This window comes from Poecilia mexicana, unplaced genomic scaffold (assembly GCF_051168715.1).
Source record: "Poecilia mexicana isolate PSO_F unplaced genomic scaffold, ASM5116871v1 scaffold_4, whole genome shotgun sequence".
NCBI lineage: Eukaryota > Metazoa > Chordata > Actinopteri > Cyprinodontiformes > Poeciliidae > Poecilia > Poecilia mexicana.
In genome coordinates, this window is record NW_028263373.1 from 19,144,837 (window position 1) to 19,165,585 (window position 20,749).

Genomic DNA, 20,749 nt, shown 5'->3' on the forward strand with positions numbered 1-20,749 from the left:
AGGACCAGGCGCTCGGGCCTCGTCCCGCAGGGAGATCATGGCAGCTTGGCATTCCTACTCCACCTAACCCTGCCAGCAGCAAGCGTTGTCAGTGGCAACGACTGGGAGAGCTGCTGAGTTTGGATCTCAACTTGAGCACGTGGACCTGCAGCCTCCTCCTGCTTCTTTTTCTGCTCAACTGGAAATAGACTCTCTTGGATTTGACTATGTTTCCTTTTACGGGAGCAACAGCAAATATTTCAAATTAAATGTAGAAAAACAAATTTGGGGAGAAAACATTAAACTCAAATTGCTTGAGTTACCTAGTGTCACAAAATGAAGCAACAAGATTTCATACAATATATCCATCCATCTATTTTCTTTACACCCTTGTCCCTTAGTGGGATCAGGAGGGGTGCTGGTGCCTATCTCCAGCTAAAGTTCCAGGCGAGATAAGCCCTTTTAAACCCTTGTTGCAGGGCAACACAGAGGACAAACAACCATGCACACACACAATTTGGAGAGGCCAATTAACCTGACTGTCATGTTTTTGGACTGTGGGAGGAAACTGGAGTACCTGGAGTGAACCCATGCATGCACAGGGAGAACATGCAAACTCCATGCAGAAAGACTGGGGCTGGGAATTGAACCCAGAACCTTCTTGCTGCAAGGCAACAGCTCTACCAACTGCGCCACTGTGCAGCCTCATATAATATAAACTTACTTAAATGGTGACATGCTGGGCAAGGAGAAGCGTAATCAGAGGAGCAGCAAATCGACTCATGGTAAGTCTGGAAGAGTTGCAGAGATCCATAGCTCAGCTGCGAGACTCTGCTGATATACAGTAACAACCATCAATCATGTACTTTACAAATTGGGCCGCCAGAGTAGAGTAGTAAGAAGAAATTCACAGGAAATATTGTTTAAAGTTTTGCTGCAACCACAACCTACAAGGAAATGCCAAACTACCAACATGCATAATCCATGTTTGGTGGAAACCTAATTCACATGGTGAAACATGGTAGTGGCAGGATCATTCTGGGGGATTTCCTTTCTTGAGCAAGGTCTTAGACATATAGGAAGAGCTTTAATGGAAGGATTTAAAAGCACTTTTTGGATTTTTATTTGTGAAAATTACAAAAAAAAAAAAAAAAAAAATCAGTTCTCTTCTAGTTCCCACTGTGTTTTTTCACTTTTTCTAGGCCATAACATAAAAAGGGACTCAGCATTTATAGTGGCGATTTTTAAAGTTATACTGCCTGTTCCTGCATACTCCAAGATACAAATTACCATATTACTGCCCAAGGACAATTTGAATACAATATGTTTCACTTAAACTCAAAGAGACACCTACACCATGTTGGAAACAGCTGTGCAGCTCAACAAAACACACACGATGTTTAAAGTTGGTTAAAAATGGAAATCGGAATGTGTGGGTGGGCGTGTTTTGTTTTTTTTTTTTGTCCGCGACTATGAGCTCAGCAGCTGCTCACGACCGTCCTCTCCGAGCTGTAATCAGCGGTTTAATGAGTCTCAGTAGCTTTCATGTTCAACTCAGTCAGCCTGAGCGTGTGTAATGTCTGAAACTCTGCTTAAAAAGTACTTGATTAAAACAACACACACACAGGCACGTCCATCCTCCAGATTAATTGCAAGCGCATACTTCATTCACACTGGGCTCCACTGGCGGGTGTGAGGAAAGCAGCACAGAAAAGGAGGAGAAAAAAGTTTGAGAATGTGAGTGGGTGCTTGTCTTAGCCGTGATGAATCCTCTCAGGGAGAGGAGTTATTTCCCTCGGGAATAAACAGGAAACACAGTGATGATCAATCACCTGTATTGCTGCAGCGCTCTCTGCAGAAACGCTTTGAAAATTCTGTGATGAAACGCGGCGTTGGATAGACAAGGAAGATGGAAAGGAGAGAGCGGCGTAACCCACTTTTGTCTTAAGTGAGAGCAGTTTTGCCCTTCGGGACACGGTTTTGTCAGGATTTGAAAGCCACCCTGACTTCATCCTCTGAAATTCTTCTCTTTATCTGTCATTGAGAGAACTAAATTGACTCTCTGCTTCAGGATTTATCATCTAATGTGTTAATCCAGCTTCAGACGGTCTAATTCCCTCCGAATATCTCTGCAAGTCACTCAAGTCCATGTCGCCAAATTTAGCTCAAAGAATTATGAGAGGAATTAATACACCAAGACATGACTTGGTTAATTTGTGGGCCGAGAGGAATGGACAGAGGATGGATATGAAAACTGGCCTGGTTTCTCGCTCCCAATAGGTTCCGTCTTTCCCACAATTCATTTGGGAACTGGGCCACCGCAAGTCTGAGGAAAAAAACACTTAGAAGCAAAAGAAACCCCCAAAAGGATCCATTAAAATAATATCACATCATCCTGAGACACGTAAACAGATAGTGTCCCAAAACACCAAACCAGTAATTAAATACATATTGTTAAAAAAGTAAAGATCCTAACCACATAATGACTTTTTTTGATTTTACATATTTTACATCTGTAATTTGTCATTGTTTGTTGATTTTTCCAGAACCCTTTCTTGATCTTATCTTAGAATGTTGGACTAAACCACAGGTTTTTTGGTAGATATTTTTTGGGCTCTAGTGATCTGGGAGTTAAAGCTGTTGTGTTATTGGGATTATATAATTTAATTTTAGAGCTGGTATTTGTAACTCCAATCCTTGTGTGCCACTAGCTGCACTTCCACTACAAATCTTTGTCTCTATACTCCTAATGTTGAAAAAAATACAATTTCGAGTTGCTGTGTTTTTATTAAATACGAATGGAATCATGGGAGTGATGGATGTAAACAGTTACATGAAATATATTCATAAATCAGCCTTGGTGCTAGCGATCATCTATCAGCCATTACAGGAGACTTTGGCGTCTTATTCAGGCGTTGGAGCAGCAAGTTCTGTAAAATCTCAAGCGGCCATATATGCAGCATTTTAAGGAAATTACAGTCTGCAGTTTTAAAGAAGAGCTATGGATTCAACGCGTTCAAATGACACAACTTTTTATGAACTGTGCAGTGCTGTGAGAGTTATCTTGGATCCAGCTACACATTGTCTGAAAAAATAAAATAAAATCATCATCCTCCTACTTGTTTTCACCAGTAGTAACATCCAGCTGTTGATCACGTGACTCATGAAAAAATGTTTTGTGAAATAGATCTAAGGGGAAATGTTTTTTTTTTTAATGTGATTTTTATTTTTTTATTTTAGTTTTGACATGTTAGCATTAAAGGAATTTATTTTCGTAATTTCAATTTGCACGATTCTGTGGAAACTCAGCTACTGTCTTGCAACCTTTAGACGCATCACTACTCCAACACACCTAAACAAAGAAACAAATAATCTCCTGGACATGTCAGTAAGTTCTGCAAAGGCCTGGCCAATAATTATTCATTACTGACAGTCTCTGTTTCAGTGTTGCCCTTTCCGTAATTCTTAACAAGGCACAGTCTCCTATGTAATAACTATTAATCGCTAATGATGCTGAATGAGATCTAAGTACAGAAGCTGAAATTTTACAAATTGATAATGAACTTTATTCTGCATCCCCAGTGCAACTGAATGTGAACAGAGGCAGAGGTTATGGCGACAGAGGAAAAACACTTCGCAGCAACCAAAATAAACTAAAGGAAGCGTTAAATTTTTTTGTTACCGCTGGTGAAGAGATGGAGGCAAAGTATGATAGTTTGCTTTAAAACTAGTTTTTTATGGTTTTAGGTTGAAAGGCATCATTAGACCAAAGTATCTAAGGTTTATACCCAGGATATTTATTAAATACACCCAAATGGAGGCATACATGCAACTTAAAATTCATTTAATTAATAAACAAGGAAAGTTGTTTTCTGCAATTGCTTGACTCTGAGGACCCAAAATGACAATCACCACAGGAAATGCTTAAGAAGTTTATTAAAAGCAACAATTTTGGTGGGAGTACAGAAATGGCAGAGGAGCACTAATTAGCAGCTCAAAAGGATGACGCTGGTGCTCTGATCCAGATTGTGGAGATCTGAGTGAGGCAACAATAACTTTTGGGGAAAGCCAGCGTGCGATGGGAAATCCAAGACAGTGCACATAAAATCCACAAAACTGACAAATCTAATCTAGCAAGACAGAGCTCGGTTAGGGGACCGGAAGGGGTTGTTCTCAGAAATGCAGATTTTAGGATGATTAAAAAGGGAGCAGGAAAAATGCGAGAGTCAGTGATCAAAATCAGAGTGGAAAACCAGGAAGTGCATGCCCAGAGGGGCAAGGTGAGAGGTCAAATCCAGGGAACGAAGGATAGACAGAAAATGAGGAATCAAAATAGGCAACACCACTGGATATATTTTCACACACTATGGCTTTCGACATTCTGGCAGTGACTAAATAGCACAATGAAGTTTATACTAGAAAAAGAGCAGGTGAAACGCATAGGGTTAATCCAACGGCAGGTGAGGTGAATACACTACATTGTATGGAGTCTGTGGCATAGCAGGGAAACAAACTGATTATATCTAGATGATATGAATGAGTTTTGAGTACAGATTCGGGACATTAGACATGCATAATCATTATATATATATATATTTCGTACCATCACTTTGCTCTTTTCAAAAGGAGACACTCCCAACAAACAAGGAGCTACGCCGCCTCAACTATTAACATATTATGTGGACAATTTCATAGTAATTTGGCTTAGTGGTCGTGTGCATTTAGGTTGTATTATTACATAAGGGAGATGTGGCTTCCTGAGACCGATGGAGAACAAGTTTCCTCCTGTTGCTGCAGTAACAGCTGAGCCACGCTGCTTCCACCACTGGGTTAGGTTGGATGTTTTTCATCCAGCTCATCAAGGGGACCTGAAGCATGTCATTGTTTATGAAAACATTGAAAATGTATTTTATTGGAGCAGATAAGTAAAGGAGAGCATCAGGAAAGGTTTCCTTCGAATTTTGGCTAATAACTATTTCTGAGTTGAGATAAGTCCTCGGTGTTTCAGCATCCACCTCTCCACAGATTGGAGTGTTTTAATAGTTTGTGGTTTAAATAATTTGCTCTCTATGGCCACTTTTCAAACTTTGAGCATGTGAACTTTAGAGTATTGCTGCTTTTGTTTTATTCAGGACATCCTTAGAGTAATTCACTAAGTGTTCTCTTTCTTTGGGCTGCAAAGACTTTTTATCTTGTCCCATAAACTGATGCTTTGTCCCAGATTTTGACTAGCTCCAGTTTTCAAAACCCAACCCCAGAGGACGCAAAAGAAGTGTTCTAGTATGAGTCTATTACATTTACTCCCTTATATACACACATATTATTACTCTGTTCTGTTTGGAATGACAGGACAGGAAAGTGAAAACAGAAGAGGAATATTACATCAAGCTGCTATCAACAAGGTCAGAGGCACACTTTTAAGATTTATTTTATATGTTGAAATTGTTTTGAAGTCACATTGTGGTGATCAAATCACATTTAAATTTCTACAAGATTTAGATAAGGATTAAATCCATTGCCAAGGGAAGCTTGTGTTAAAATAATATATATCTTTTCTGATTACCGGTGACTTAGTCCACAGTCTCAGGTCACACTAAAATTCCTTTAAAATGACAAGGACTGACCATAAATTTTATATGCATTCAACAAACTTAATAACAGGGGCAAGAGAGGGTGACTGAGTGCATAGAGGTCCAACTGTAAAGCTGAAGGATTTAAATACTACAAATAATCATTCAGAAAGTGACAGAAAGAAGGACTCTTAACCATTTACACGTTTAAATTTGGACATGAACAATGAGCACATAAGAAATATTAGTGTTTCATGAGCAGGTAATACACAATGTGAAGAATTTGACTTGCTTTACCGTAACACAAAGCCTCTACCACCCTCTGTAAAAACTTAGCATTTTGCCCATTAAACATACACATCAGGCACAGGCATCGAGGGCAGACAGAAACCATCCGCAGATCAAATATTTGTGTTGAGAACTTGAATATGTCACACTTAAAATATAACACCCAACTAAATATTGCTTTTAAGCAGTCCTTTGTGATTGCAATCTTGCAGACACTCATATCGTTATGAGGAATGTTTTTGATATATCATGCAGCTCCACACAAAATTTCCTCAAAGAGAAGACATAAAAAATGTTGCCTTCCGTTTAAAAAATAAGGTTAAAGCTAATTTGACACCAGCATAAACATGTTTGTTTATGCTAGATTTGGACAGGACGTGTTCACAGTTTCAACTTAGTTTAATGAATTAAGTAAAGACGATGATTGGCCAACTGAAAAAAAACAACAACAAAAATGTGTTAACGTTTAAAGGAAAAATCTTAATCTTAGGAGGTTGAAGTGTTCAGCCCAACACTGAGGGAAATTGTTGCTTATTAGGAACAAAAATCCAAATTGGTATTAATGAACCAGCAGAATTCACAGCATAACTAAAAGTTCCTATCCAGAATGTCTTTATCCATAGACACTTCTGATTTTCCACATGGCACACTGGGCAGTAAGACACGCTTGTCGCCTGCATGGCTGCACCATAATACACCCTGGGAGCATCTTTACAGTCCCAGGTTCCAGCCTGCAGCACAAGTTAAAAATTCACTCTCTTTCAGGTTTATCAGTGTAAATTTCTCTAAATACCTGTCATCTCTTTCCGCACAGCCACACTCATACACTTTAGCTGCAAAAAGTAAGTATCTTCACAATCTCCCCCATTTGCCAGATGGGTCGAAATGGTTACCACAGTGATCAAATTTAATGTACAGTAAACGTCACAAAATGAGATGTAATGACAAATAAAAACGAGGGTCTCTCCAACCTGTTAAAGATGATTTCATTATAAAAACAGGAGAGCATGAGATGACATGAAAAAGGAACCTGATCTTCACAGCTTTAGGGCCAAATGTTGGATCACTTTCAGCAATATCATGGTAAAAGCGCTTGCTTTGTTTGGTTAGCCACTTAACGCTGACCTTGAAATCAGAGCAACATTTTCACACCCATTGAATTTTCTCACAATTTGCAACATTGCAACCACAGATGACAGTGTATTTTATTGCGGTTTTATGTAATAAACCAAAATATGATGCATTATTCTGAAGTGGAAAGCAATTGATTTGAGTTTCAAATTTTTCTTTTCCTAAGTAAAATCTGCAAAGTTATTCAAAGACGTATTCCCCGCCATTTTCAATCTGATACCCCCAAATAAAATCAAGGGCAAGCAATTGCTTTCAGAAGTCATCTAATTAGGAATCAGAGTCTGCGTGTAGTTTAATGTTAGCGCTTCTGCGTTAGTTAGAGGACACAAGTGGACAACCAGCATCATGAAGACCAAAATACACAGCAGAGAGAAGGATCCTAAAGCAAAGTCCAAAGATTTAAACATTTGACAGAGCATGGTTCCATCCCTTAAAATTTAAGACTGGAAAAACCACAAACCTACAAAGTCATGATTTTCAACATAAACATAAAATTTGGGCAAAAGAAGCAATAATTAGAAAGTTATCCATGAAATCAGTGGATATTCTGGGGTGATGTAGAGATTAGTTTGGGTGATCTGTCAACTGGACAACTTTACCCCTGCACAGATCTGATTTGTGTAGGAAGGTGGAAATGGCAAAGCAGTTGGTAAAAGAGAGTTTATAAGGAATCCTTGCAGTTGAGTGATGTAGGGTACACTGCACAGTGAAACATGGTGGAGTTGAACTATCGTAATGGTTTTCTTTAGCGGAGACAAGAACAATAGCCAGATAAATTGGAAGACGGATGGATCTGAATACAAGGCAGTCCTAGAAGACAATCAGTGTCGGGATGCAGAATACTTCAGGTTGAGGCGAAGGTTCACCTTTCAGCAAAACTACGGCCCAAATCAACCAGTGCAATAGTTCAGATTAAAGCATTTTTCCTCCTGAAAAACAAAAATATTATATGCAGCTGTAAACACTAAAGTTGCAACCATATGTGCGCTGTGTACACTTTAAAACGAGAGACACTTGTGTTTTTGTTTTTGACTTTACATCAGTGTTACTATTGATTTCCAGGAAAATGTGTGCAAAGCTCATCAATATGTTCCCTAGTTATATTCAGTCTTGCAACATTAAAGGTATTCTGTCAAGCCAGAGGCAACAATAGCCCTTAAAGAGGCTCATGCTTTATCTATTGCAGCTGTTTGCATCAGCATCCACCTCTTCTTGATCGCCAGAGACACTGTTTGTTCACACACTGATCCGGCAATAAGCCTGAGTTCGGCATCCTTCTGTCCTCCACTCCTTCATTTTCTGTCTCTCTTTTGCACTGAAAGCCGGCCAACACCGGGCTAATTGGATGATTTAAATGTCAGCCTTTTTTTTTCATTCGCAGCTGTGTCCTTGTTCTCCAAATATTTTAACATCAGTGTCCAAGTTATGCATTTGGATGAATTTCTCTGCCATAATTTGAAGAAAAAAATAAATAAAAAAATAAACAAGACTCTGTGGTTTCTGGACCCAGATGTGAAAGGCATATTTAAACAAAGAGGAACTGCACACGCTGTGCTGGCTTTTGGGATAAACAAGTCATCTGTTCGACATTTCTCACAAATGATTCCCTGGTGTTTGTTGTATTGTGGGTTCGTATTTTGGACATAGGTGATCATGTAGCACCTTTTTGGCACCAAACAAGGATGTAGGGTGGACGTGGGACTCATTCATCACTCTTTATGAATGAGGCTCCAGCTGAACACTCAGTAATGTAAACAAATAGCTCAGCAATGTTTTTTTTTTTTTTTTTAACTGTGTAACCAAACCAGACGGATGTGGGCTATTACAAACAAACTGGAATACACCCACACTCTTTGTCATTTTAACCAAACAGTCAGCGGCGTTAAGGCACTGAAAGAAAGCAGACGGATGGCAGCAGCTCAGAGGGAGGATATTTCATGTATATCCGCCCATGTTATCCATAGAAAAGAGAAAAAGCTGCAACTGGATTTCAATGAAAGCATCGCAAGGTCACACACAACCTCTATATGCAAAGAGCTTTGTTTCATACAATTAATATAACCAGATATGTATATGTGAATATCATTTATAAGATGATTCCTTCAGGAATCTTGATCTGCATAAAAGGGATAAATACTGCACAAAAATTTTGATGGAGTCTTCATTCCATTCCTGCTATTATTGGTTGCATTGGCTAACCAACTTGACCCAACTGCACCTCCATAATTGCTTTATGATCCCGTGTACAGAGCTCTACCGCGCAAACTGCGCTCAGTATCCAGCCACTGATGGGAAACCTCCTTAGCTGCATGAGCCGACACATGCCGCAAGATCCCAGCAGACTCATTTCCATCAATCCCTTACGTGCACCACCTCGTACCCCGCAGAACTGCCGTGTTCACCTCTATGTGATGTAGCTCTAATTCATCATTTTCTGATGTTGCTTACCATTTTCTCCACATCTTCGCAGTGCAACTCCTGCGCGCTGGTGACGAATCCACCCTCTCCGGGCTGAGACTGAGAAGGATTCCTCGCTGCTTCAGCGCGACACAACTTACGGAGGGAAATAAAAAAAATATATATAAATACTCGTTGCAGGCCGAGCAACAATGCAGCAATATATATTTTTAGTCTGTTTATGCGGCACAGGTTTTAAAAAGCAGAAGCAGATCTGTGATTATTTGGAGCGATGCCACTGCCCCGCCGATCGCTTCGCCCTCCACGCAAGAATGCGCTGCGCATTTCAACTAAGCTCCGCGTCTTCTTCTCCCAGCTTCCCTCTCCCCCTCCCTTCATCCTAACTCACACACAGACACTCTCATACGTGCGGGCAAAATGAAACGCAGAGCAATTCTGGGAGATGACGGTATGACTCAAACGGAGCGGGTTCAGCCATTTACTGTCACCCGATTTGACATAAAATGACCATATGGATGCGCGACAAAGTGGAGCAAACGGTCAGTGTGTGCGCGTGTGATCCTGGGGTGACCATGTAGGATCATTCAGTCCAAACAACAGACGGCGGGACCATGGACAGCCATCATAATTATTTAACGGATGCCCAGAAGGGAAAATTCAAAGCAAGGAGAAGACCTGATGTGTTAGAGGGCTGCTGCATTGTCTGAATGCAACACGGCCAGATCCAGCTCAATAAACTCAAATATAGTCGAAAAGTTCATTATCGTTCATTAAAGTTCATTAAAGTCTGCTGACTTTTGACAGTAAACTAAAAATGGGCCATTACTGTGATCAACAGGCTATTAATCCATGATAATTGACAAACTCAATATAGAAATAATTTATAAGAAAATAAATGAATCTTCTCATATGGCAAATTCATCCCCAGACCTAAATCCTGGATGAGCTGTAAGAGAAGAGAGCAGAAAACAACTCTGGATGATCTCAAGACACTTTATTTTTTCTATGCCGAATAAACATATTAAAAATAGATTTTTAAAAATGTTCTTTAACATGACATTTTGCTTCTGTGCTGAATGATGAATTCATTTTCTCACATCTTCGAGGATAGAAATGTGTGGACCACATGCATTTAGGAGATTTCATGGTGGAGAATTTTACAGCTGAAAAATTAATTTGAATATATTTGTTGCATGTTTCAAATAAAGTATGAAGTTCAGATTTGTCATAGCCTCTGAGAATTTCAACCAGTTTTAGTGGAGGACCAACATTTGGCAAGATGCTCATCAATATTTACTTTGACCACCCAGCCAGTGTTTAGTCATGTGTTTGTTTCTGCAAGTGAACAAACAGGAGAAAGCCTGCAGATGCAGAACTTGAAATAACTCCCAACATCTTCCTTATTTGCTTTGACTGTTGTTGAACTCTGCTTTTTCTGCAGGAGGATGAAAATACAACAACAAAAAACAGGTGAAATGCCAGCAGATCAAGTTGTGTGAATCCAATTCCAACATTGAAGTGAAATTAATTTGACAGCAGCACTCAGCACTGATGTGATGAAGCCTTTGTAACCTCATTGCTAGGGTTGAAAGGAAGAGACTTCTTCTCAGTACTGGAAGGTGCGTTATTTTGCCAATTTATATATTGCAACAAGAAAAGGCAGTATGAAGTCTGCATTTCATGTGTAGCACCTTTGCTTTGAGATAGTTTGCGCTGTACCTAACTTTTCCACTCCCAGTTTCTCTCTGCTGGTACCAAAAGAAAAACCAACATCTTTTGTTTTTTTTTTTTTTTCCATTTTCATCCACAGTGAAAGCTGTGAATTTAATTCTACTTTTAATCCCCATCCTACAGCCATTCAGTCCTCCCACACAGCGTGGAGTGGTGACTCAAGCACCTCAGGTCTGCCTTTATCTCCCATCCTGAGCTGCAGAGAAAAAGAACAAATCTTCACTTTTTTTTTTTTTTTTTTTTCCCCAAACATGCAAACAAAGACAAACACACAGCTGCGACTGTGTGTTTGGCTTTTGATGCCATCGTGATCAGGATCTCAGCTTTTTGACGCAGTGACATCATCGCTAATTTATCCATGTTTGATGTCTGAAAGAGGAATAATATGCGGCTGTATGGGGTTGCCATGGCAACTGGCCCGTTTCAGTGCAAGGGGATGTAGAGTGCTGCTTGAGGCTTGGGGTGATTGGGGATGCTGTGCTGGGAAAAAAAAAACTCAAAAAAACAAGGTAGTGGGTGTTACGATGTGTCTGCGTGTGCATCCATGTTAAGGAGGAAGAGTGTTAGCTGGCCAACAGATAGGAAATAAAAAGAGTAAGAAACAGAACAACAGGAGCCATAAACACCCACACAGCAGCATCAATAAATGCAAAAACTCCTTCCGTTTGCATCATCCATGAAAATATAAAGAAGAGAGGAATGCTAATCTGACAAAAAACAAATCAGACATCTATAATCTTGACCAAAGTAGGATTTAAGCAACTAAGCTATTTAAATTTTGATCAATCAGAACTGTTGTTGAAGCTATTGACAAGGTGCAAATACACTGATCCATAACCACAGGAGAGTGAAGGGAGGCAAAAACACCAGGAAAAGAACAAGAAAACCAGTTGTAAAATAAGTAAATAACATAATGGTTTGTTATTTACAGAATGGATCATCTCAAAGACAAGAAGGGCTGTTATGCTGAGCAAAAACAAATTTTAATAATTAATAGGACACACAAACAACGGTTTTGGACTAAGCGATGAAAATAGTTCATGAAAATAGTTAAAATGCAACAGAATTGTAGACAAAGTGCCAAATAAATGCATCGTTTTCATTTTCCTGACAATTTTACAAAAAGGGATGAAATTGTCTCTTTCAATTAGTTGGCAAAAGCTATTTATTGCATTTGAATGTATTCTCAAGATTAATTATTACATGTTTTGGATACTGTCTTGTTCCAGCATTGTGGCCACTGACAGCCCATCCCAACAGCACAGACACCACCGTGGTCCCACAGTCAAACATCTGTAACTGTGAGTATTTCCCAACTCTTTCCAGTCAAAACGTTTAAGATGAATTTGTCTAACATTCTGCCGTTGCTCTCCAAGCAAGGATTATGTCCAATCCTGCCTACTCATGTTTAAATTTATAATTTAGCAATACAACAGTTTAATATCAACGCATGTTGTTTTTTGATTGGTTAGTCACTGCATCTTGTATTTGAATATCATCTTACACGTTCTATTCAAACAGAATTATGAATGAATAAGAAAAAGAGATGGAAATGTTCATTATGAAGTAAGAGAAAACAAAGTAGTGATGCATTACATGTGCAAAAAAGAAAAACCCTGAGTCTGTCATACACTGGATCCACTTTGGAATCCAATCAATGGAAAGTTGGCTCCGTGGATGTTAGGACACATGAGACAATATTTATTTTTTTCACACAAATCACAGAGTATATGTGATTGAAATATGTAATGTGGTCAGCAAGTGTCTGCTACCCTTTTAAAAGTATACAGGGGTATTAAGTGAAAAAAGGAACAAAAATGGCCATCTGAGATTAACCTTAGTGTCCACGCAAGTGTACAACCAATTCTGAGCTTTTCTTTAAGTTTCATGCTCTTCATCAAAGCTGCAGTGATGGTGGTTAGCCAACCAGATCAAATCTGAGAGTACTGCAGGGGCTCATGACATTGCTGTAATGGACCTGTGCAGGTTGGATGAGCTTGGATTCTCAACAAACACACAGAAAGCTGGAGAACATTTATAAATCTTTCAATAAGACTCAATTTGCTTCAGCATTCAGATGTAACATGTCATTTACTGAATTTTTTAAATATGTCCCAAGGACAACAGCTAGGACTTCTCTGCCAGAGTACCACTTAAAGCGTTCTGCACTTTTATTCCTTTAATTACTATGCAAGACTCTGTGAAATTAATTTTTTACCAATGTGATGTCTTGATTTTATAAAAAAAAACAAGAAAAAAAACAGTAGGACCAACCTTCTTTGCCTTTATGATAGGCCAGCCATAACAGTCCATGTTGTAATCCTTGACAAAATGACAGCTGTGCAGCAGGAAATTCACATTGAGTCACAAGTTATCTAGCTATTTACCCTGGCTCATTCTCATCAGTCCTTACTGCACCACAAGGAGGAGACCACAGACACATTAGAGGGTGTTAATACTGTAGCTCCAATAAGCAACTAATGTGACTAATATGCAAATCCTTCATCCTACACTGTTGATTACACGGTGTATAACACTGAATCATAGTGCATCTGGATATACATCCTGTCAGGGCAATAAAACCTGCCACAGATTTCCACAGGAGATGTAAATATATCACATTTTTTCATTAAAACATGCTGTAGCACTCAGTAATTGAAAATGCCATGCACAACATGCAGCTTCTCTCTCTTTGAGAGAAAAGCTGCAGAGATGCTGGAGAAAGTTTGAGACAATGCAAAATGATTTATGAAATATTTGCATCCTCTTGACAGACAAAAGTATGTGACTCATCAGGCCAGACTGACATTTAGAAATTACAGTTGCGAGTCACTTTTAAACACAGTTCCCATTTTTTTGTGTGTGAACATAATCAGTTCATCAGTGATGTCGGCTAAGTCACTCCTGATATTTTTTTTAAATCTGGTTTCTCTTTTTGTGCTTTATGAAAACATTCAAACATTTTTTAAGCTACTGATGAAGCCCAAAACAAAGTAATAACTTTTCTAATTGTTACACTTATCTAACAGTAAAAATGGTCCACAACATGACTTAAAAACTGAACTGCAGCTGAGCGAACCAGTAGCTGTTAGCAAAGTTTATATTTAAGCTGGACAGTGAAGGCAAATGAGTCCTGACTCAGAAACAGGTCATTCAAAAAAAATGCTAATCAGTGCATAGTTTGAGCTTCAAAACTGTGAAGTGTAATGTAAATGGTTCACATGCAGCATTGCTGATGAATTTATGCAAATACCCTCAATTGTGGCAGTGATAACCCAATAAAAATGGAAAAATTCCTATTGACTTCTGAGTAGGAAAGTATCTGTTATCGGCTATATCCTTTTTATATCCTCATTTTACAGACTTTTTAAATATGACATGTATGACAAAATAGAGAACAGTGTGCAAGCAACTTTGTATTGATGTTGGTGCTGTCATATCATTTAGTGCTATTTGCTTAGTGAATGAGAAACCACAAAAAAGCATATTGAAATGATGCACAAAACATGTGCTAATTGCTGTACAGATGTTATGGATCTTTTTCCTTTATGTCTATTTAGAGATAACCACATAAGCTTTATGCTCATGTGCCTATAATTTTACATACACAAAAGATAAATATAATTACTAAATGGCTTTTCAGTCTGAAGAGAAAATTCTCCAATTTCCTGGTCAGAGTGATTTCAGTGCTTCTCTTTAAAAAGCTTGTGCCTCATATGTCCTCATGTTCTCACTTCTCTGTGTTCTTGTTTTCTCAGCCGAGTGAGTGAATCATCCTCTCCAGCTACGGTCTCATCCAGATCAATGGAAATCTCCACATGGGTCCTCACAACACTCCTCGCTCTTGTGCGTTGCTTTGCCATTACCATGGAGACTCGAGCTTGTGGCCTTGCTACAACTTGTCATAGACACACGGAGGTTTGTACAGAAAACCCATGCAACAATACTGCCTCAGCTGTAAAAAAAAAACTGACTGTCCTCCTCGTGGGCTCACTGCCCTTCACCTTCTTCCAAATCAGCGCTCCTCAAAGCCAAACCACGGTATTCGTGCTGGGTAACAGGTTTCTAAGTAGACCACAAAGTGACAGTAAAAGTTCAGAGGGACAATGGGGTGACTGACCACAGACAGTAAACTCAGTGAGTGTGAACAAGGCTCGGGACAGGTAAAACAAGCAAAGTGAGTAATTCAAAGACTGTGAGTAATTAATGTTAAATCATGTAATCAAGCATTTGTGAATTCTTACAATAAAACTGCAAAATGTGCTAGTGAGTAAATATTAACCCAGTTTTCAATAGCATTGAAGAAAGTGTCTTGGCAAGATCATTCCAGACTCTTATTGTTCCCCCTGTTTATCTGTCCCAAAACTAGTTTGGAGGTGTTTGTGATTGTTATGCAGTTGCATAACCTACAGGACTGAAGTGGCTTGCTTTGTCAAAAATACTTCAACAACTCATCTATGAGGTCACATATGAACACACAACAACTAAAGGGCTGCAATCAAGGTCAGGGTTCATGATTCTGCAATAAAAAAAGAGGCTGGGCAAAAATGACATTCGTAGGAACAGTGAAAACCACTGCTGACCAAAAGCAACACAAATACCTGTCTAACACTTGCCACAAACACCTTGATGGCCTCCCAGGACCTTTGGGGAAATATTCTCTGGACTGGCAGCACAAAAGTGGAATTTTTACAAAGTGATTGTCCCATTACATCTGGCATAAACCTAACTCTCTGTGTCAGAAAAAGAACATAATGGCAGTCAAGCATTGGTGGTGTAATGGTTTGTGGCTTCTTTGCTGTTTAACACTGATGACATGCTGTAAGTGATGGAACAATGAATTCTTCTCTCAACCAGAAAATCAAAAGATGTCCAACCATCAGTTTGCGACCTTCCTCTTAAGTTCACTTAGGTGGTAATAACCCAAAGAACACCAGCAGGTCCACCTCTGAATGGCTCAGAACACAGGCTTTAAATTTACCTGGCCTTAGCTCAGTTTTAAATCAAAGTGAGAGGTTGTGGCATGGCCTGTGTCTCTGCATTATAACCACTCTGCACAGAATTTCATTCAACAATCAGAAAAAATGTAATGGACATAAAAGGAGGCATGAGGCAGACGATAAGTGTAGAAGAAGAAAAAAAAAAACATGAGAGAATTTTGTTGTCAAGTCCCACATCTATTGTGACAGTAGTTACTGGGAGCTCCTTCATGTATTCAGACAGAACAAAGCAGTGCTAACTGGTGCATCTACATTATGCACAGAACATCTGCCCAACATGCTGCTCAGACATGATCCAACCTGAGAGAAAAAGCTTGAGGGCAAATAGCAATCACTGTGAAGGAAAAGTAGGTTTTTATACAGACACAAGCGGAACATTAGCAGTGCTCACAGCATAAGCACCATTTCCACCACGATAAATAAAACATCCAGCATTTTCATTCAGGCTCATCAGCAGAGGCTCGACAGCCCTGGATGAGAAATGAAGATCGGGAGAGTGAGTTTCTCTGTGACTGCATGCATTGTGTTTGTGTCAGCGTTTTCTTCCTGAAGGAAAGTAATTTAGTTATTCTCAGAGGATGGGGTTATGAACTCTTTTAATGACAGTCACAAGCCTCTTGCAAATAAAATTGTTTTTTTTTTCTTTTGCTTTTTTTTTCTCCCCCTGTCACGGTTGAAGCCTCGAAGCGCTGCATGTGTCAACTGTCACTCAGTCAGGATAAACTGCATGAGAAGATCCAGAGCACACTCCTAAAAATATAAATGGTTAAAGGAAATGAGAAGCTCCAGAGATTATTCAAGCCTATCAAGCTGTACTGTGTCCTTTTTTTTCAAATGCTTTAGATCTTAGATAGGAAATATATCCTTGCAATGTGTTGAAATGCACATAATAACTTCATTAATATTGTTTTGGCCACTTTCTGCCTCCAACACAGCTCTCACTGGGCATGGACACTTGGCCTTTGTGGGTGTCCTGTGGTGTCTGCTTCAGAGACGCTGACCGTGCGTACTCTGTGTGGGTTTTAGAGGATCAAGTTTGCTCCAATGCTCAGCGGATGGTTAAACAGCCTGGGATCTGGGAGCGTTGGACCGAATCATGCCTCGGCCTCCTGGGGAAGATTGCTTTTCGTGCTTTTCACAATGTGGCCAACCTGTTCTTGTTCCCAGGGTGTCAAGTACCGCTGTTGCTGAAATATGCAAAGGAACCAGTTGGAGTGTTATCACACTTCATTAAACACAAGAGATCTCCTTTAAGGTCCCAAACAAGAAGTTCAAATCATCTTAGAACAGCTAGATTGCTCATTTTTTCCTTTACTTCACTTTTGACTTGACTGCATGTATGTTTCATTAAATGTAACATCTTTCACACCCTGATCAACACTGTCAGACGGCGTAAAAAATACATCTTTTGTTGGATCTTTATTTCAATTGGATCCAACTTAGTATTCGTCCGTAATATTTCAAAGTGTTGCATTATATAGGGAGAGGGATCCTTCATCATTCATCTTTGCACAATCTCTCAAGGTCTTCCAGAGTCCCGGGTTCTTGTTTATGCTCTCTAAAGGTTTTGGAAAGGCCTGTCTTGAAGAAAGGGATTTAATCAAAATAAGATAAGATTTTATTTTTTTATCTGTAAAAATATCTTAAATTGTTGGCTTGCATAAGTTGGAACTTGCCCTGGGCACCATTCAAGCAAGAACTGGCACAACTGTCCAGAAAAATCTGTCATTCATTGACAAATGAGTCACCATTTGGCACCTGTAGGCACCTTTTGCTGTACTTTGTTGAATCAATTAATATTTATTAAACTTGTTTGACCTCTTTGCTTCTGCAAACAAGCCACTGATATCATTCCTATCACCAAACTGACTTACCTCATTCCCCATCATAACTACTCTTTCTGTAACAAATAAAGAAAGTTGTGGTCTTTCTTGGAGTAGCTGGTCACCTCACCAAATAATCTGGGCTCTAAATCTTTCAAATTGATGTTTAAATGGATCAATAATTGTTAAGGTTTCTACCTTGAAATGGGTGCAGAACTGAATAGCTGGTCACAGCATGTCTCTCTGAGTAGAAACATGCCGCTACACAAAGACAGCTGGTGGTTGTGAAACACTCGAGTCTTTGCCTGACAAAACCCCCATCAGCTCCTGCCTATTGCAATGAAATTACTGCCTTTATCAGTGTGTAATCACTGCTATTATGCAGTCTCCTCTTTCACTGTCACACAGCCAGGGGAAATGGCTGCAAGTCTATTTTCAGGCACCCTGCAGATGGCAGCTAGCAGTTAGGTCCTTCTGTTTGATCAACTTTACATGCAACATGCTTCAGATATGCATGCTAACTCAAAAAACTACACTGAGTGATTGTTGATATATGGAATTTCAACGACTGTTTTCCTTAAGGTTTTGGGGTCATAGTTTTAGCTATTTCCCACAGTAAACTGAATGGTTTATACATAGATATAAAAAAAAAAAATCTCAGGCTGAATTCCCACTTTGGACAAATTCCCAAAAGAAGTAGCCTTAAAGTAGGAATTTTCATGCTTTCTTTACAGATTTGCCATTCATTAAGATTACTGTCCGCTCTCGAGCAGCAGAACCATGAGTGATGAGTTCATTTTCAGAGCCAAAGGTTCTGTTGGGAAGGACGTGGCCCTCGGTTTATTTGAAATGTAGATTCTGAGCCGCGTCTGTTGCGCTTTCATCCTGTCCATGAAAAATGCATGCTGTGATCTCATTATCCTCCGCTCCTTTTGGAACGCTACATAAAATCAATCCAGGGCAGAAGAAGGGTGAGAACTCTACAGATTCCTCTTCTCCTTTCACAATGCGTGAGAAGAGGCCCTTCAAGCAGGGGGATAAGTGTGTGGCTGCACTAAAGTGGTGGTTTGGCTTAATAAACATTAACTGCGAGCTTCTCCTTTCTATTTTACACTGTCTCACTGAAGACATGCATTATACTGAAATGAACTAAATTAAAATTTTAGATGAATCTGACCATTTTAGATTGCGACTAAGCAGGACTGTAAATTAGACACATTGAGTCAAATTAGACTGTATATGATGTAGCTTGAACTGGATGTAGTCACTTGGTTTGATTGGTGATTTGGGCTTTCTGGGATAAAAATGATTCACAAAAGAAAGACATAGCAATTTATTAGTAGATATAAAACTGGTGAGAAAATTTAACTTCACAGTTTCTACTTTGTCATGAGGCTCCTGTTCCCGATACACCCGGGTCAGAAGGTCGGACTTATTTTTCCAGCTTCAATGCAGAACGGATATGTAAATGTCAGATAAAAGTCCTTGTATCAGCCTGACTGATATTAAAGAAGAGAAAGGAAAACAAAGCAGCGGCCAAGAAGGATGCATATTCATAATATCCTCAGGGCCAAACAGGAGTTTGCTGCACCCACACACAGCGGCTGCTTCCAGGTATGTCTCATGATGACTGGAAAGAAATCTGATAGGCTGTCTCTGAGTAAGTTTCACTGAGACGCACTAAAGAACCCCCCACCACCCTTGAAGATTACTTGGTTTCATTTCTGTACTGCGCAACAAAGTTGCTGACAAGAAAAGGCAGACTTTGTTCTTAAACAGATCAAGAGGTTACAAAAGTTCCTAATTTATGAAAAGTCAAAATCCAAAGGATTTTCACTCCTAAAAAACCATAATGGAATATGTTTCTTAAACATAAAAAAAATCTAATTCAGAAACCGCTTCTCTCAGAGACCGCCATTTTCTGATCTGGATATTTTTATTGGTAAATTTGCAACAGGTGGGGAGCAATATATGAAGCTGATGTTTAACCAATTATAGGAATGATGGTTGAGGGCTGAGTCTCATTTTCTACTGTAATGGGCTGAAATGAGCACACTTTACCAAACACTCAGCATACTGATGGTACACCTGAGAATAAGCCTTGTGTTTACGTGAGCACAGAGTAAGGGCTGAATGTATATGCATAAAGTGTTTTGAAGGGGCATCCCTGTTTATTGTGGCTGTGTAGTGAGCTGTGAATTTACAGATTAATTACCTGCTCAGTCTGCCTGCCTTTGGTCAATATCTCGTTCTCATTAACACCAGTAGATAAAAAGCTTTATGTAACCATCTTTACAGAGTGACTGATGAATTGGCACAAACAATTTGCTACTATACTGCCAGATGTGAACGACTTTCAATGCCTTCAAGGGAAAAAAAAACAAACAAAAAAAAAAAAAAACAGGCAAAAAAAATAATAATAAAGGCAATGAAAAAGCCAGCAAAGACCTATTTACTGTCATACTTAAGGTCAAGGTCAACACATTTGTGGAAACTCACAACAGGATCCCTATCAAACTATGTTGCTCTGGCAACTCCATGACAACACAATCCAACTGTTTATAACAGACTATTTCTTCTTTGTGTATCTTAATGCTCTCACTCACAGCAGAAAGTCTACAGATACTTTTACATTTTCCAGCAAAGTCTTTTTCCACAAAATGGCAAGCAGCTCATAATGGACCACATACCATCAGTTTGCTTAGTTGCTCAAGCTGTTTCATATTGATTTAGTCTCTGCTGTAATCTCATTGGAATAATAGAATCAGAAGAAAATACTGAGTCTGTTTTCAACATGAGACTTATTCAA